Source organism: Homarus americanus, unplaced genomic scaffold (genome assembly GCF_018991925.1).
Source record: "Homarus americanus isolate GMGI-L3 unplaced genomic scaffold, GMGI_Hamer_2.0 scaffold43349, whole genome shotgun sequence".
Classification (NCBI taxonomy): Eukaryota; Metazoa; Arthropoda; class Malacostraca; order Decapoda; family Nephropidae; genus Homarus; species Homarus americanus.
Genome location: NW_024739064.1, coordinates 20,001 through 37,410, shown reverse-complemented (window position 1 = coordinate 37,410; position 17,410 = coordinate 20,001). Strand labels below are relative to the sequence as shown.

The following is a 17,410-nucleotide window of genomic DNA, read 5'->3' as shown; positions in this document are numbered from 1 at the left end:
AGCAGCTGCCACACACACACAGATCTTTCCTGCAGTGACGCGAAGTTAAACGTATACTGCTAAGAGGAACATTTGTTATCGTCAAGTGCATTAACTAACCTCTACTGCAGGGCTGGTGGGCGACACACACATGCTGAACTGTATCTATCTGGAGAGATATCATTGTACGTGATTGACGATTAATTCACCTGATATACACAAACGTATTGCCTCGTTCCACACACCTGTCTTTGCAAACAAAAACATAACCTAACGAATAAAAAAAAATCTGACATGGAAAATTGGGTTATATCAAGTAAACAAAAAATAAGAAAAGAATTATCATCAAACGAACAACATTTGATTACCGAGACACACACACACACACACACACACACACACACACACACACACACACACACACACACACACACACACACACACACACACACACACACACACACTGTAACCAACCAATTAACTGTAAATATTATATGTTTCAGTTGCTGCTAAGAATTATTGTCAAAACCTAACCTAACCTAACCTAACCTAACCACACTCGCGGTGATCGACCAGGGGCCAACTCCCTAACGAGATCGGAAAGCGTTGAACAGTAGCGGCGATCAGAGACAATGGAACTCATTACAGGAGCCTTTGAACCACGAGCGAATATTAATGAGTGGAAACTTGAGAAATTAAATCACAGTTATGAGGTTTATGTAAAATTGTGGAAATTATCAAGATTTTTTATATATATTTTTTATTTTCATTGTTGTTTATGGTAATTGTCTAACACGTTATGTATAGTGTATAATGATTAATTAAATGTATAAATTAATGAAAATGTAGGATATATTTCACCTGTATTAAGACTAACCTAACCTAACCTACCATCGTTATAAATAGTTACTTTTTTATTCAATTTTTATTCTTTTTTTCTTTCTTTTTTTTAGAATTTTTGTGGCAATTGTATGATATTACTTTAGGTGAGTTTCAGTATAGGAGAATTGTATAGAAAAGTGTGTGTGTGTGTGTGTGTGTGTGTGTGTGTGTGTGTGTGTGTGTGTGTGTGTGTGTGTGTGTGTGTGCTAGCCATCACACCCTAGACGTCACCAAAGGCAACCTATTGACACCATGATAATGATCCCGTCACTCCCTGTACTGACTGGCTGACTGGCTGACTGGCTGACTGGCTGACTGGCTGACTGGCTGACTGGCTGACTGGGTACACGAAGCCACAACAACCAGAGCAGCTTTAGTGTGTTGCTGTGTCACACTAAAACAGCCTCACACAACAGCAAAACGCCTTCACTTTTATCTCTCTGTTAGATCATCAAACAGAGTCAGAATGTTCTTTACTCGTGGTGGTGGTGTTGACCTTCCTGGATAACACTTACCAGGAAATCTTGAGTCATTTAGCTGAGAAACTTCGTAAATGAGGGAGATAGTGAGAAATGGTCTATGGTTGAGAATTATTTAGCTGTTGATTTTTTTTATTTTAGTTGGTATATGACTTCTCCCCTCCCTCCTCTCCTCACGGCTCCTCCATCTCCTACCTCCCGTCTCCCTCCCCCTCCTCCGACCCCTCCATGATTCCCCCACCTGCCCCCATGGCTCCTCCATAAACCATAGTCTCTGGTCTGACTGTCATTGCCCATATACCACGTATATTCCACCTCGTACTGCCACAATTAACCTAAGTTACTTCATTCTCTCCGATCATTCACCTGTCACCTGAACACACGACAGGTTAATGAATCGTTTTCCTAAATATTACTAGTCTTTATTGTCACCTGTGCAAGCTACCATTGTTTACCCCCCTCTGACAATACCTGTTCATCTACCCTGTTCATCACCGTGTCTACTTCAGCTGTCACTACCCACTTATCAGCTGCTTGACTCAGATGTTTTTCCACTTTATACAGGATATCCTGCGCCGACGTTCCTCTGATAATATCACACAAGTAGCATGATTTTATAAGACCTTGAACTAACTACTGTGATAACATTAATTTGTTGTCTAAAGGGGGATTTTGTATTTTTAAGTTGTCAAAGAGTCTTGGTGATTATGAGGGTTGTGTGATGGTTGTTGTCAGTATATTGGAGGCTTATACACACGGAGGCTTATACACACGGAGGCTTATACACACGGAGGCTTATACACACGGAGGCTTATACACACGGAGGCTTATACACACGGAGGCTTATACACACGGAGGCTTATACACACGGAGGCTTATACACACGGAGGCTTATACACACGGAGGCTTATACACACGGAGGCTTATACACACGGAGGCTTATACACACGGAGGCTTATACACACGGAGGCTTATACACACGGAGGCTTATACACACGGAGGCTTATACACACGGAGGCTTATACACACTGAGGCTTATACACACGGAGGCTTATACACACTTATCACTGTTGCGTCATGAATCCTGTTAGCGACATTTCATTGTTGATTAAGCAGTTGGATATATTAATTATGCTAGCCATGATGGTCAACGGTTCAATCATGTTTCATTCCTGTTCTATTCTAATAATGTCTTCACAATATCAAAGGTGGATTATTTAATTAGTTTATAGATCGACTGTTACGTACCTGTCGGCGTTACCTTTAGTGTTAATTAGTATTATTATTTTAATGTTTATCTTTTTAAGGAATAAATTTTTAATAATCATTTATCTTATTATTACGTTATTCAGACAGTTTACATTAATGTGTTGTTCTGTCATAAGTGTTTACCCTGAGATCATCCAAGGATTAAGGGGTAAGACACACACACACACACACACACACACACACACACACACACACACACACACACACACACACACACCTGACTCACACCGTCCTTCTCTTCTGAGTAATTCACACTAACACCTTAATTAATTATCTCAATATAATCATCAGGTGAATGAGTTTTATTTGTTTTATTTTTAAGTAAGAAGAAAAAACATGTAACTACTGGACCGAGTTTTGATGACTGATACTGGACCGAGTATTGATGACTGATACTGGACCGAGTATTGATGACTGATACTGGACCGAGTATTGATGACTGATACTGGACCGAGTATTGATGACTGATACTGGACCGAGTTTTGATGACTGACACTGGACCGAGTATTGATGACTGATACTGGACCGAGTATTGATGACTGATACTGGACCGAGTATTGATGACTGATACTGGACCGAGTATTGATGACTGATACTGGACCGAGTATTGATGACTGATACTCCTCTCACAATATTCTTTTCCACCTGAATATCTACGTGAGTATTTTACCCAGTAGTGGCAGAAGGTGGACACAGAGACGAGTTATCTTACAGCTAGCAGAAGGTGGCGCAGCAGGAGGAGACAGTACAAAATATCACAAAAGACAGAGATGTTTCAGAGGAAGAAAAAAGAAAAAGAAAATATGTTGCAGAGGACGAAAGACGAAATGAAATATGGAGGAGAAAACTTCGTCTGTGTGAGTGATAGAGACGTGAGGTGTTGGTGGAGGTCCCGGCTGTGTTGGAGGAGGTCCCGGCTGTGTTGGAGGAGGAGGAGGCATCATCTAAACAAGGAGATATATAAACAAATAATTAATATATAACTATTCTCTCTTATATATGGATGATTACAATACAACATAAACTTTAATATATATATTTAATTATCTTAATTATACGGTTCTTTAAAATTATATACATCTTCAAACACTTTTTCTTATATTTTAATCTTTCATTCTTAAGCAGATGATTTAACCTTACATAGGTCCTTCCTCCTCACTCTCTTATACTCAAAGACAATATTAATACCAGACACAAAGACACACAGACACCTCTCATCACTACCTGTGCTCTTAGATGGATTACTATCGCCACCTGTGGGTATATCAAACAAAACATAAACAAAATTATTAATCTTACCAGAAATCTTCAGTACTGAGTATTTGTTGTGTTATAAAATTGCTTTCTTTACTCTGGCCAGCACTACCACATCCCCATCACCACCACATCCCCATCACCACCACATCCCCATCACCACCACATCCCCATCACCACCACATCCCCATTACCACCACATCCCCATCACCACCACATCCCCATCACCACCACACCCCATCACTACCACATCCCCATCACCACCACATCCCCATCACCACCATCCCCATCAACACCACATCCCCATCACCACCATCCCATCCCCATCACCACCACATCCCCCCATCACCACCACATCCCCATCACCACCACATCCCCATCACCACCACATCCCCACCACCACATCCCCATCACCACCACACCCCATCACCACCACACCCCCATCACCGGTTAAAAAAAAGTAGTATAACAAGTCATTTCAGTTAATAACCTCAGTAACACAATATAACATCCAATACCTTAACATTCAAATAGCTTCCATATATATAACAAAAGATCGTAAATATCACAAAAACTTATCAGAATTTTTTCCTTACGTTATCAACTTATCTAAAGAAGGAAGTAGAAAGTTATTTAAAGAGTTAACACTATCAAGGGGAAGTCTTGTCACCTTAAATAGATAAGAGGGGAGGGGAGGAGGGGAGGAGGGGAGCCTACAGGAGGAGTACAGCTTAAAGATGATAGACTACAGGAAACTCATCTGCTAATTTCTACAACATTGACGGGAAATATTATGTAGAAATTAGTGGATTATGATTATTTACAACTTAAGAAAATACAGAAATAAATCCCTTCCAGAAATTAATTGTTACTAATGAGTATACCATGAAGACGAGTAAACCGTGAACCATACTACCATGAACCCTTCAGGAGGAATGGTAGGAGGAGGGGGTAGTGAGGGGACTCAGCCAGCTAGCATGTGGGGAGGGTTGTGAGAGAGGTGTGTCCTCTCCCAGACGTAGTAGGTAAGATGTTAGATGCTGAGACCTGGAGGTAAGGTGAACAAGGTGGACAAGGATTAATTAATGAGACACAAGGTGGAGATTTATAGGTAGGATGTCAGGTGTGTACTGTTTATTAACTGTATGAACGCTTTGTCTTTTGGGGTGGAGGAGAGAGGAGAGGAGAGGATTATTTCTATTGATTATCGGGTGTCTATGTTAATTATCTGTGAGAAAAAGAAATTAACAAATACACAAACAATAAATATAAAAAAAAAAACTAATATATCAGGACAAAAAAAATAAGACTGAAAGAATAAGATTTTTTTTTTAGTATTCTTCTCATTCTTATTTTTCATCAAGTGGAACATGTCACACACGACTGTTTTAATGTCTTACTACACAAACACGTAAGTCAACAAGGAAGAGTTAGTTGTATGTTGGGAGAGAGAGAGTGAGTGGGATAACTTTTTCTCTGTCAGTAAGTGGATCGTGAGTTTTTTTCCGTCAGTGTAGATTTTACTTTAGTTTATCCTTTTCACCACTGATCGGTCTGTTAGCTGGTTGGACAGTCAGCCACGTCTCTGTTACGCACTGTTGGCAAGTACTGGGCATGTACTGGCTCCAGAATGTACCTGTACCTGCGTTGGTCAAGTCTAGTCTTGAGAACTCACACTCGGTGCCGTCACAACACTTTCTGGCAGATTGTTCCAAGAGTTCACAACACTCACTCTAAAAAAGTTTGCCCTGTCAATTTTCTGAACTTGTGGCGTCTTCACCCTTAAGCTGTGACCTCTAGTGGGGAGGGAATCTGCCAGCTACAGGTATCACCACTTTACTGAGTAATGTCCTCTGGGTAGTTGAAGTTTCGTAGTGCAGGCTCTAGGCATGTATAGAGCTGCTGGCGCAATTAACAAAAAGAAATATCCTGTTTGTTCCTTGTCATCTCAGTCTTAGTAATATTAACCATTAATTTATGCAGCGCCATTAACAAGTGTCAGGGCGAGGAGTCATCAGTTAAGTGTAGAGGAAGGTTGTAGATAAGTAACAATTGGGTGTTATTATCAACTATAACTGAGACTATTAACGGACTAAGTTAAATGACACAATTACTGATCAGTTTTGGTAATGATTCATCATAAGCGAACAAATACTGTTTTTTTTATTTACATAACAGAAAACTTTAATTCCTACAATAATTAAACTATATTAACTATTGGTATTTTATTAACAAAAAACTCGATAATTTTTCACCAATAAAAAAAAATAACTTATTGTTTTCTTTGATAATATAAAAGTTCAGTTTAATATTACAAATAATAACGATAACAAACTTTTAATCAATACACACTATATATAGTTGTTTTAATGTGAGGATTACCACTCGGCCAGCCAGCCTGTAGTTTAACCCCCATAACAAATTGCAAGAGTAATTATTTCTCGTCCACAGTAAATCTGGGATTGTTGTATTGTGACGGGGAAATATGGTCACTCAGATCAGGTCAACATGGGTTAATTCTTCAAAGTGTTTTTGTTCACTAAATCTTAAAATAATCATAATTTTCCTTTAAATACAAGAATAGTATGTAATTATCGTTTATTTATGAGAAGATAATTTAAGATAATTAAAATCACTTAAGGTAAATATTTAATTATGAGTTTATTTAATCATTAATGTTATAGAATCAACATATGTATATATTTTCCGATATTCTGTGAAATAATTCTTCTCACACACACACACACACACACACAGACACACACACACACACACACACACACACACACACACCATGAAGCGACTCGTTTCTGTAGGTTAAAGCGTTCCTTTGATCTCAGAGAAAAAAAATCGTAAAAACTAAAAATAAATAAAATCTTTGTCCTAGTTTAAAAAGACAGTGATATTTAAAACAGTGTGTGGAAGACGACGCTTTATTCAACAACAAACACAAAGTAACAGCTGGTGTCCTTGTGCGTTTTTTTAAGGCTGTTTGGAGAGTTAACAAAAAAAAACATTTACATAACAAAAGCTAACATATTGAGACTTTTAGTTCTCATCATAAATAAAAGCGATTATAAAGTGATTGAGTGAACCCATCCACCCACTCATCCACCCACTCACCCACCCACTTACCCACCCACTCACCCACCCACACCCAGACTCGATTTGGCTGGTGGATGTTGGTAAAAATATTAGTCTACTATATCAACAGAAAACGGAATTATGCGCCTCTCTTAAATTGCGGCCATCCTTCACGTGCCTGGGTGACGCCTTGCATGAACCAACTGCGGGGGGATATTGTCCTACTGAAGGTGTTCATACCGCAGAGTGGGGTGAGTGGGGTGCGAGTATGTGGGGTGAGTGGGGTGCGGGTATGTGGGGTGAGTGGGCAAGATAGATTTTGGTTTGTAAGCAAGTCGTGACATGCGTTAGAAAATTGTTAATTGATTTTTTATCTCCCGTATATTGTGTTTTGTTTGTAGTTTGCAATGATAGTGTGTGTGTGTGTGTGTGTGTGTGTGTGTGTGTGTGTGTGTGTGTGTGTGTGTTTTGGTGTCGTTTTCATTGGGTTTGTTTATACTGCAGGAAGACCTCAGTGTGTAGGAAATGTTGGCACTGTTATCTTGGATGTGTTATGACATTCTTAGACTCGTTTGTGTATTAAATATGACACTTTAAACTTATATGTGATTTAAATTGGGAGGGGGGGGGTGTTCCTAGTATGTTTTCCCGGCTACGAAATTGCCATAATGTGTAGGCTACTTATATCTTATGGAGATTTCAGTCCCCTGTGGAGGCTTATACTTTTACCCATTAGCATAATATAACCATGTATCTAGTTGTTACACTCGCCGTACCAGAGGCGTAGGGCGGCCGATATTCCCCAAGCCCACCCAGCTGTGTAGGGGTACCTAATTTTACAAGTGGGGGAAGTGGAGGCAAGAGTCAAGTACAGTGTTGGTGTTAATTCTTTATTTATACTTGTACTGAAGACTTATAGTATGCAGTATGCTGTATCCACACTGCCCCTAACATATCGACAGGTTAATTAGACTCACTTTAGTATATTATTTTAGATTTTGTTATATTAACTTGATATATATTTATTTTTACGAATTCATCTATTTTTCCCTATAAAGATAACACCAGATTACGGAATGCTTACACAAGTTTTGACAATGTTTTGAAATGACTTAATCGCATTTCATTTTAAACTACAATTGTGTATTTCTGTTTTCATTTTATTTGTTTGCTTGTTTTAAACCTGTCAACATTCATGAATTTCTACACTTTTGTTTCATGTTGCTCGGCTGTACATGTAGGGGGGGGAGGATGTGTTATGTGTCCTGCGTTATGTATTATGCCTCTTAATTACTCATATTACCTGGCTGTGGGTTACCTGAGTTCCTTAAAGGTGTGTGAGTAGGATAAGTGGTATAACAGGACTCAGGTGTGTCGACTTAATTAACTAATCACCTAAAAAAAATCGTATCGTTATAAAACTTCGATAAAATGACGAATTAACGAAAGCCTTATAAATCAGATGACGCCAACTTGTGTAATTTGCATCTAGGAACGAATGACATCACTGAGGGATAGGATAGCGATAGATGATATAACGAAAATACAAGATAAATTTGATTGTATTACAGGATATAAACTGGATAGGTACTAGTGTTGGTGGATATTATAAGAAGTTAAAAAACACTATAATTATGGATAATGGATAAAGCGTTTTATTGAAGGATAGATAAACAATTTCTTTCATGGTAATTTTTTGTCCATATCAAATCAAGTGAGTCAGAAATAATGACATGCAATCACTCTCCCATAACCTGTTGACTTTTAATAAGAGACCCGTAATGAGAGAGCTTTCTAGGTCATACCGTTATGCAGGTTTACCAATTACGCCATCTCAGTAATGACAGAACGATGAATCATAATGTCATCAGTCAGTAGATTAGTCGCTTAATGTATAGAGATCATTACCCCATTAACCTCATTAGTCTGCTCTTAACGCGTGTACGATTGAGTTTAAAGTAATGTTTTATGTCTCCTGCACACATATAGAGTTTTGCAATGTTTATTTTTATACTTTCTTTCTTTAATCCTGTCACCATTTTTGAGTAAATCCGTGAGGTCACAGATACATTCGTTAGCTGGGTCAACATTTACCTAATAACTCACGTACTGTAGTTGTGTGTTTGTCTCTTGTAGGTCAAAGTTCAAGGGTGACATCACAACAAAAGCGTAAATATATGAGGTCATAGAGAGTTATTTAAAAAACGTAATATTAAACGTAATAACCAACTTTGTAAACAATAATTGGCTTATAATGAGTCATATTTGTGTGTCACCTGTGGGAGGTCAAGAGGTCAAGGGTCATTAACAGGTAAAGTCCACTGTAACAGAGGTGGAAGACAAAAACGGCGTATAGAGAGTGCCAATGAGGTATTACATATGATTTAACAACATATTAGAAACACAGGTACATAAACAAAGTTAGAGATTTAAACGTAGAACAAAAATGGAACTTGTCGTAGTGACTGATTGATAAGTTAATTGGCATAAAGGTCAGTGGAGTGACTTTAACACTTAAAAGACCTCCCATAGGTTCAATTCGTCCGGGTCTTGGCATCTTTCCTTATTTGTTTTGTTTTGAGCACCTCACACCACCTCACCCTCCTCACCCACCTCATCCACCTCACCCTCCTCATCCACCTCACCCATCTCACCCTCCCCACCCTCTTCATCCACCTCACCCTCCCCACCCTCTTCATCCACCTCACCCTCCTCACCCTCCCCACCCTCTTCATCCACCTCACCCTCCCCTCTTCACCCCGCCCCTGAGACAGCTCCTTGGGGTTACCTTTCACCTGCTCTCCTTTATAAAGCCATCAAGTGTCTCTATTGATTAAGAGTTTATATAATTTTATCTTTATTTATTATACAGGAAAATCGTGTTATCAGGATCTGCGTGGCGTTGTTTTTTATCTTTAAACATCTTTTACCTGGTGTTAATTGGATGTTAATTGGATGTTAATTAGAACAACTACTTCAGGTAATTGAGTTAAAATAGTATAAGAAACAACCGTGATCTTTGACCCTCGGTGTTAGGAAGATACAGTCTATAGTATTTGTTCAGCTGATAGCCTATACCTCTCCCTCGCGTCAGGTTAATCATACACCTTGACTTCTTTCTTTTTTTTTGTACGGGAATTAACCCACCTGAGCACAGGTCGAGCGGCCCACAACTGGGTCTTGGGGGCGAAAATATAAGAATAGAATGAAATTAAAAATATAAAAGAAAAAGATTATATTAATCTACACCACGAAGATGCCGGAAAACCAACTGTTTAAAGTGAGACAGATTGTATGAGTATGGAAACACAGAGGAAGGCAGAGCATTCCACATTTGGGGTGTGTGAGGAAAGAGTGATGTATATAACGGGCTGTTCTAGTGTGACCGACATTACAAAGAAAAACGGATTTGTTGTCAGGAAATGGTAGAGAAAATAACCATTTCCTGTTACTGCCACACAACTCACACTCTGTACGTTTGTGTTTTCTGTATTTAAAAGTCTGTGTATGTCTAACCGTGTTTAGGTTAGGTTAGGTTAGGTTCTCTATACATCAATCTTCAACTATCATGTGTAAGTGGTGTCTGTATATTACCTGAGTCTCACGTGAGTCTCCTAAGCGTAAGACTCATTGTTTGAAAAATGATGTTCGTGGGGGGAGTCAAGCCTTACTTAACACAAATCTAAACAACAAACATTAGGTGGGTTTTATGTGGAGAATGATTAGATAAACACGAAATATAACTAAATTCTACACCTGTTACCTGTGTGCCAATTATACCTATTCACTGGAACACAGGAAATATCATCCACCTCCCTCCCTCCTCTCTCCAAAAATCCACTAATTTATCACACATCCATAATAACTCCTTCAAGGTTTACATTTCTCTCAAAATTTGGACAAAATAATACAAGCAAACGTTAAATTTTATGTAATACATTTAAGAATTCTCGTGTGTGTTGGTTTGGTTCATATGATTCTTGGAACTGAGAACAGGACGTAAAACTTCCTCTCTTGGCTTCTAAATTAATCCCAAAAAAGATGTATTTTCGACGTAGTGTTCTGAGGGGAAGAGTTGATTTGAGAATATATTTTTTTCTATCAGTCGAGTATAAATATTTTTACTGTTTCTTAATTAATTTCATGTAAGGATTGGCAACCTATACATTGAGTCACGTTTAGAGATGTATTATTATATGTTACTAGAGGTGTGTTATCTCGTAGTGAGGTGTAACACGGTAAAGGGAAGATGACTTGAGGTAAAAGTCTTCCTAATTACATTGTCTAAGGTAGGGTTGATAAAGGTAACTGAGGAACGCTATAGGTAGAGGGTCGTGATCACCAACCCTCAAACTTTCCGTTAGACTTCTAGTTCCTCTATTTAACGGACTATATATATATATAGAGAAAAGTCCGTTATCTCTAGGTTTCACGGTATCTAGATCACCGGATGCTTGGAGTTCATCTTGGCCTGTATCATGACTTGGCCAGATACAGGTGACGTAGATGCAATTGAAAGTCGTGTGGCTGTAAGCATGTGTCAGCTGCGCTCTGATTGGTCCATTTTCCATGTCACTCAAACGCTGACTGGTTGAGATTACTGAACAAGACGAGACTCGGGTGAAATGTCTGTCTGTGGGAGGGGGGATGGGGGAGGGAGGGGGAGGGGGGATAGGGGAGGAGGGGGACGGAAAGGGGATAGGGGGGAGGACAGGGTGGTTAGAGGGTGATGGATGGACAGGGAGTGAGAGATGCTTCTTTATCGCCTCTGATTTATATACTGTCTGGCTCCTACGTCATCAAGACAGGTAATTGGTCTTTGGGTGACGTCATAGTTGGTTTACGACACACACACAAGAGATGACGTTAATATATCGATTTTTAGAACAGGGGAATATTGTTGTGGTATGATACTGATACGTCATTCGTGGTGTTGTGTCTACGTCATAGTCACACGTCATTGATGGTGTATTGTGTCTACGTCATGGTCACACGTCATTGATGGTGTTGTGTCTACGTCATGGTCACACGTCATTGATGGTATTGTGGCTACGTCATGATCAACATTAAATCAAAACAAAACAAAAAACTCACATAGGAAACATTGACTCAACACACGCCAACACAACTAGACGAGTGTAAAATAAAGCAAATAATTCAAGTCATTTAACATCTAGTAACACAAAACTTCCAACCAATCAATACTTACCTAAATAACTTACTTTAATAATCTACGGTCGTGTTGGCAGAAAGACTCCCTGTTAGCCTCTACAGACCCATTCTACCTCTCTACCTCTTGTTCGTTATCGGAGGTACTGTTGTAGGTAATGGTGAATTAAAACAACAAAAAACAATTCTAAGGCAGTTTATGAGGTATAGTAACGAAGGGTGAGCAGTTAAAAGTTATACCATGGGGCCAAAATTTTCGAGTTGGGTTAAATTTTCTGTGAGTTCTTTAGAAAGGTGGAAGGAGATTACGAGAGAGATAAGGCAGTTGGGGAGAAAAGCAGAACATTTGTAGTTTGAGAAGGTCACTTTATCTGAGAGAGAGAGAGAGAGAGAGAGAGTTTTGTAATTTCCTAAGAGCCATTCTGTTCCTAACTCTTTTACCTGAGAATTGAACACCTTGAATTTTCCTTTTAATTGATCTTTAATGTTTTTGTTAGTTTATTTGTTGTCATTTTTTCTCCAGCTTGAGGATAAAGATAGAGTAAGGTTGTGGCAATAACGTTGGTAGAACCTGATGGTGTTGTGGTGTGGATAGGGTGAGGATAAGGTATGAAGGTGTGGGTAGGGTGTGGATAGGGTGAGGATAAGATATGAAGGTGTGGGTATAGGGTGTGGATAGGGTGTGGATAAGATATGAAGGTGTGGGTATAGGGTGTGGATAGGGTGAGGATAAGATATGAAGGTGTGGGTATAGGGTGTGGGTAGGGTGAGAATAAGGTATGGGCAGCAGGAGGGAGATCAGTGCTATGTAAGGGCGCCTGACTTACCGTAACCTGACTATAGACCGCCAGAAACATATTCTCAAAGGTATAACAACACGTTTTCTCATTGGTCATAGGCCATCTACTCTACGAACCAATGGCTAAAAACTCCGGTTGAATTTTCCATCACTGTTGCCGTCTGATATAGCTAAGATGCTTCGTGACTATTGGCTATTTAAACTTTGGGGAAATACTAAAAAAAAAAAAAAATCTAATCTAAAATGGAATCGAACACTGTATCCTAGTCTAAGTCTCTCTGACCTTTGCTATGCCAGATAATCGGTTAGACGAGGTGGACCTAGGCGGAGTTGATGTGTTCTCGAGTAATGTAGAGCCCCGATAGGTATATTAAAGATACCTCCTTCATCTAACTCCTTCAGGTGTTAAGAGGTAATTCCAGAAACCAATATTATCTAGTTCTCAAAAAAAAAAAATCCTCAAGAATTACGTAAAAAGTAATCAATAACACACTAATGTATATAATCAAATATCTATAATTCTAACTGGTAAATTATACGAATTATACCACTAAACATTAAAAAAAAACTTTGAATCAAACTTTACACGTCTCAAAATACACAAAATACTCAACATGTTTTTGTATTCGTGAGCAAAATACATAGGAGGTCTCTTGTGTTTATTTTAATACTCGTGTGTACCAATACCATTACCCCCACATCCACTGGGGACGACACGCAGATCATTATCCACTAAATCCTTCATATGTGTACCGAGCATGCTAGAGTGTATTGTTGATAATGTTAGTCTTCGTATACAGATGTTGATTAGACAGGGTGGAGCATGGGTGGAGCATGGTTGGAGCATGGGTGGAGCATGGGTGGAGCATTGGTGAGAGCATGGGTGGAGCATGGGTGGAGCATTGGTGAGAGCATGGGTGGAGCATGGTTGGGGCATAGATGGAGCATGGTTGGAGCTTCACAGTTCAGGGTATAAGTTAGATCGTATAAAATATTCTTACTTTTCTGATAAACTTATTTCACGGTGAGGTGGACCCGATGTTGGTGATGTCATTTTCAGCCTCCGGGAATATTAACTAGAAATATAATATATTTTTTCTTTAATTTCAGTGTATTTTTATATTTATTTTAATATTTTTTATCATTTATTTTCCGTATTTTAAGTCAATGGATATTTTTTACCTGCTAAACATTTACAGTAAATTTTCTCACGAATAAAAAGTTATAAAGTTATAATTAAAACACAGAAGAGATTTATGAACGATATATAAATAGGAAAAAAATTAATAATAAAAATAGGTATAAAATGTTGTGTACCTATGGCTGTGAACTAGGGACCTTAAGAGCTCTGTTTATTCACCTCCACTACAGATGCTCTACACTGTATAATATTCCTTTGTTTACATGTTATTCATATTTAGTGTTTACTGCCAAACACCCCGTAATACTTCCTCATTTATTGTGATTAATTATATCTGAGGGTAAACTTAAGGTGAATGTTAGATTTATTAGCTTATTAACATTTCATCATGGTAATATTATGAATAATTAAAACTTAACTTCAACCTATTAACGTCACTTGGGGTTAATTTACTCCAATATAACAATGTTAAAATATCAATCCATGGTTAAAATATTAATGATTCTTGGTCAAAGGTCTTTAAAAAATTTATAGAATTAATGTTTGATCTAATATTAATCTCTGTGGCCAGGTGATGAAGCGTGTGCAAGGCTTCTCCTACCTGGATGAAGTTTTATACAGGCCTTGAGAAAGTTTTGAAATGACACGTTCTCTCCTAACTTCTCCTCTCACTTCATTTTCTAAGGGCACCTGATGTCTTGAACTCGCTTGTAATAGAAGACTGAAGATTGTAAATTAACACCGAACTCTGAAATATCCTGAAGGAATTATTATCCACATAAAAAATTATCAGTTTGTTTAAAAATAACTTAAGAGGTTGAATCTTTGTCCTCTCCAAGATCCACTTATTTGAGTTGCGTGAGTTGCGATGTTTGCTGTGTGGACATAACATTAAGAAACACCAAAAGCTGATCTATAAGTATATGGGACAATCCTACCACACCGACATCTCTTTCAGCTGGTATAAGCAAACTTGGTCAGTCACCCACCACCCCTCAACTCAGTGGCGTTAAGATAATGTTTTGTGACTTTTACTATGTTGAATTTTTTTTTCCGAATCGATTCTTACCCTTAGGATCAACCCTCAGGTGAGATAAGGTCTATAGACATGTATACAGGTAACCAATAATTAAAGGTAAAGACGAAAATCCCAAACGTCTTCATAAAACTGTCATCTTTAGGAGAAAACAGAGATGAAGTTACATGTTTGTGAATGGGTGTGGAAGAAGATGAAGTGGGGGAGAGAGAGATAAGAGTTAATGGTAAAATTTATTGATGGGGATTACAAAAGAAGACAGATGGGGAGAAATAAATGCTTCGTTTACCTGGAGGAAGTGAGGTGTGTCGGGTACCTGGTGAGGAGAGACTTGAGAGAAGGAGGGAATAAGTGAGAGACTAAATCATAGGGAGAGAATTTAATAATTACATTGAGAAGTGTACGAAGAGAGAGAGAGAGAGAGAGAGAGAGAGAGAGGCTGGACTGAGAAAGAATTTAACATCCAATAAACATCGTCGTTCAATGTTGTTCTTCTGAGAAAGATTCTGAACTGTCGAAAAAATGATGAATGAACCAGAGGGATATTTGACCTTATAGTGAAAGAGACACAGCATCATACAACATATCTAGTGAATCTGTTTATGAGAACGTGAATGACGAGGGAATGAATCTGTGTTGTTCTTGACCCCAGCACAGTAAAACAGGGCTCACCAACCATCCAATAAAGGGAGGGAATGGTACAGTGAACAGCCGAATGATGCTGTAAATAAACCCAACTGTTTGACTAAATTTCTTCAGATGTTTTTGTTGAAATAGTTATATTCTGTAAATACCTCAATATTCCTATAGATTGATGTTATTATGGAATGTCACAAAATGAAGTTAGTCCTTTAAATATCATTACCATCTCCTGAATTATTAATATTGCTTTCGTCTTTACCTGATCGTGAGGTAGACTGGGCCTATAGATCTAGTTCAATGTGATGTATGGCCTCTCTCAGGTGGATGAGCCTTTACTGGTGAATAACACGCTGGTGGCAGAGTACATAGCCCCCACTAGCAACACCTCCCCACAGATCCTCGTAGAATAGAGACTCACCCAACCTACAGGAGCTAGTTTTGAGTTTCTTTTTTGGGTGGCGTTGACGAGTTGTGTTTCCTTGTGTTTCCATCTCACTGGAGGCTCTTTGGTTCCCGGGTTGAAAGGCTGAACCCAATTTCCTTCCCCCTGTCACAAGGTATTGCAGAAACTCTCTGGTCGTATGCCCAATAGCACTGGATATTTGCTAACCTACATACCACGTCACTTGCCTGGCCATGTGATCATCTGTCAGTCGCATCGAATTGAATCTTTTCCTGAACTGGTGACCCTCAGAGGTGAAGTCGGAAACAGAACCTGAAGATGTGTTTAGTTTTTTTCCCCTAAGTTTCCACATTCAGTCTTGTCTTTTATTCTGTATACGACACCCAGGTCATAGGTGTTGTTAACGAGTATGGATGTTTGTGTTTAACTACCTCGTTAGCTCCTAATGATGCTTTTGAATGTGTTATATACTTGTTACTCTTGGCAGTACTAATCGTAAGCTGACTAATTAGTGACCCAACGTCTCATTATTTACCTTATAAGATTTTCTACACACAAATCAAAGACAATTTACCTTTTTTTTTAATATCAGTAAAATTTATGTATACTGGAGGACGAAGCTAAAGCCTTCATAAACCAGGTGATATACAGGTGCTAATTAAGGAACCACACTAAGGTAACATCGTGTCATTAAACCTCATCAATTATTTTTTAAAGTGAACTCAATTATACCTGTCAAGAAATACAGACACGAGTATGTTGGATGTTGAGATGTTACCAGACACGATGTTACTCCCTTAGAGATGAAACTTCAACCTCGGGTGATGTTTGTAGAGAGTGAGAGGCGGCAGCGTGATGGATGATGCGTGTTTGAGCTGCCTGTCAGACACGCAAAGAGGCGGAACATTGGCGCTGGTCTTCATGGTTATGGAACGATCACTTGAAGGAATGAATAACTTTTTTTTTTGCCTGTTTACAATATTGTTTTTGAAGAGAGTTGGGGAAGCGTTTTAATGAATTTGTTTGTTTGTTTGTTTTGTTTTATTTGTATGTTTGTTTGTTTATTTGTTTGTGTGTTTACTTTCTTATTTAATGTTTCCCAGGGATCATACGTCCCAGCTTATCGCTGTTAGAGGTAGTGGGGTAATCATAGGTGGTGGCAGACAGTGGTGGTGGCAGACAGTGGTGGTGGCAGACAGAGGTGGTGACAGTCAGAGATGGTGGTAGGCAATCAGAGGCAGTAGCAGTCGGAGGTGGTGGCAGTCAAAGGTGG

General features: G+C 38.8%; 1 long non-coding RNA gene across 4 annotated transcripts in view; it reads left to right on the top strand.

Moving 5' to 3' along the window:
- The window catches only part of LOC121874415, a 145,225-nt gene that overhangs the window by 110,226 nt on the left and 17,589 nt on the right, over window positions 1-17,410 (top strand). The window contains exon 1 of one of the 4 annotated variants that reach the window (XR_006090414.1): window positions 3,110-3,266. The exons of the other annotated variants lie outside the window; for them this stretch is intronic. This is a non-coding gene — a long non-coding RNA (uncharacterized LOC121874415). Of the gene's footprint in view, window positions 1-3,109; window positions 3,267-17,410 lie in introns of those variants that run through there. 4 annotated transcript variants of the gene reach the window in all.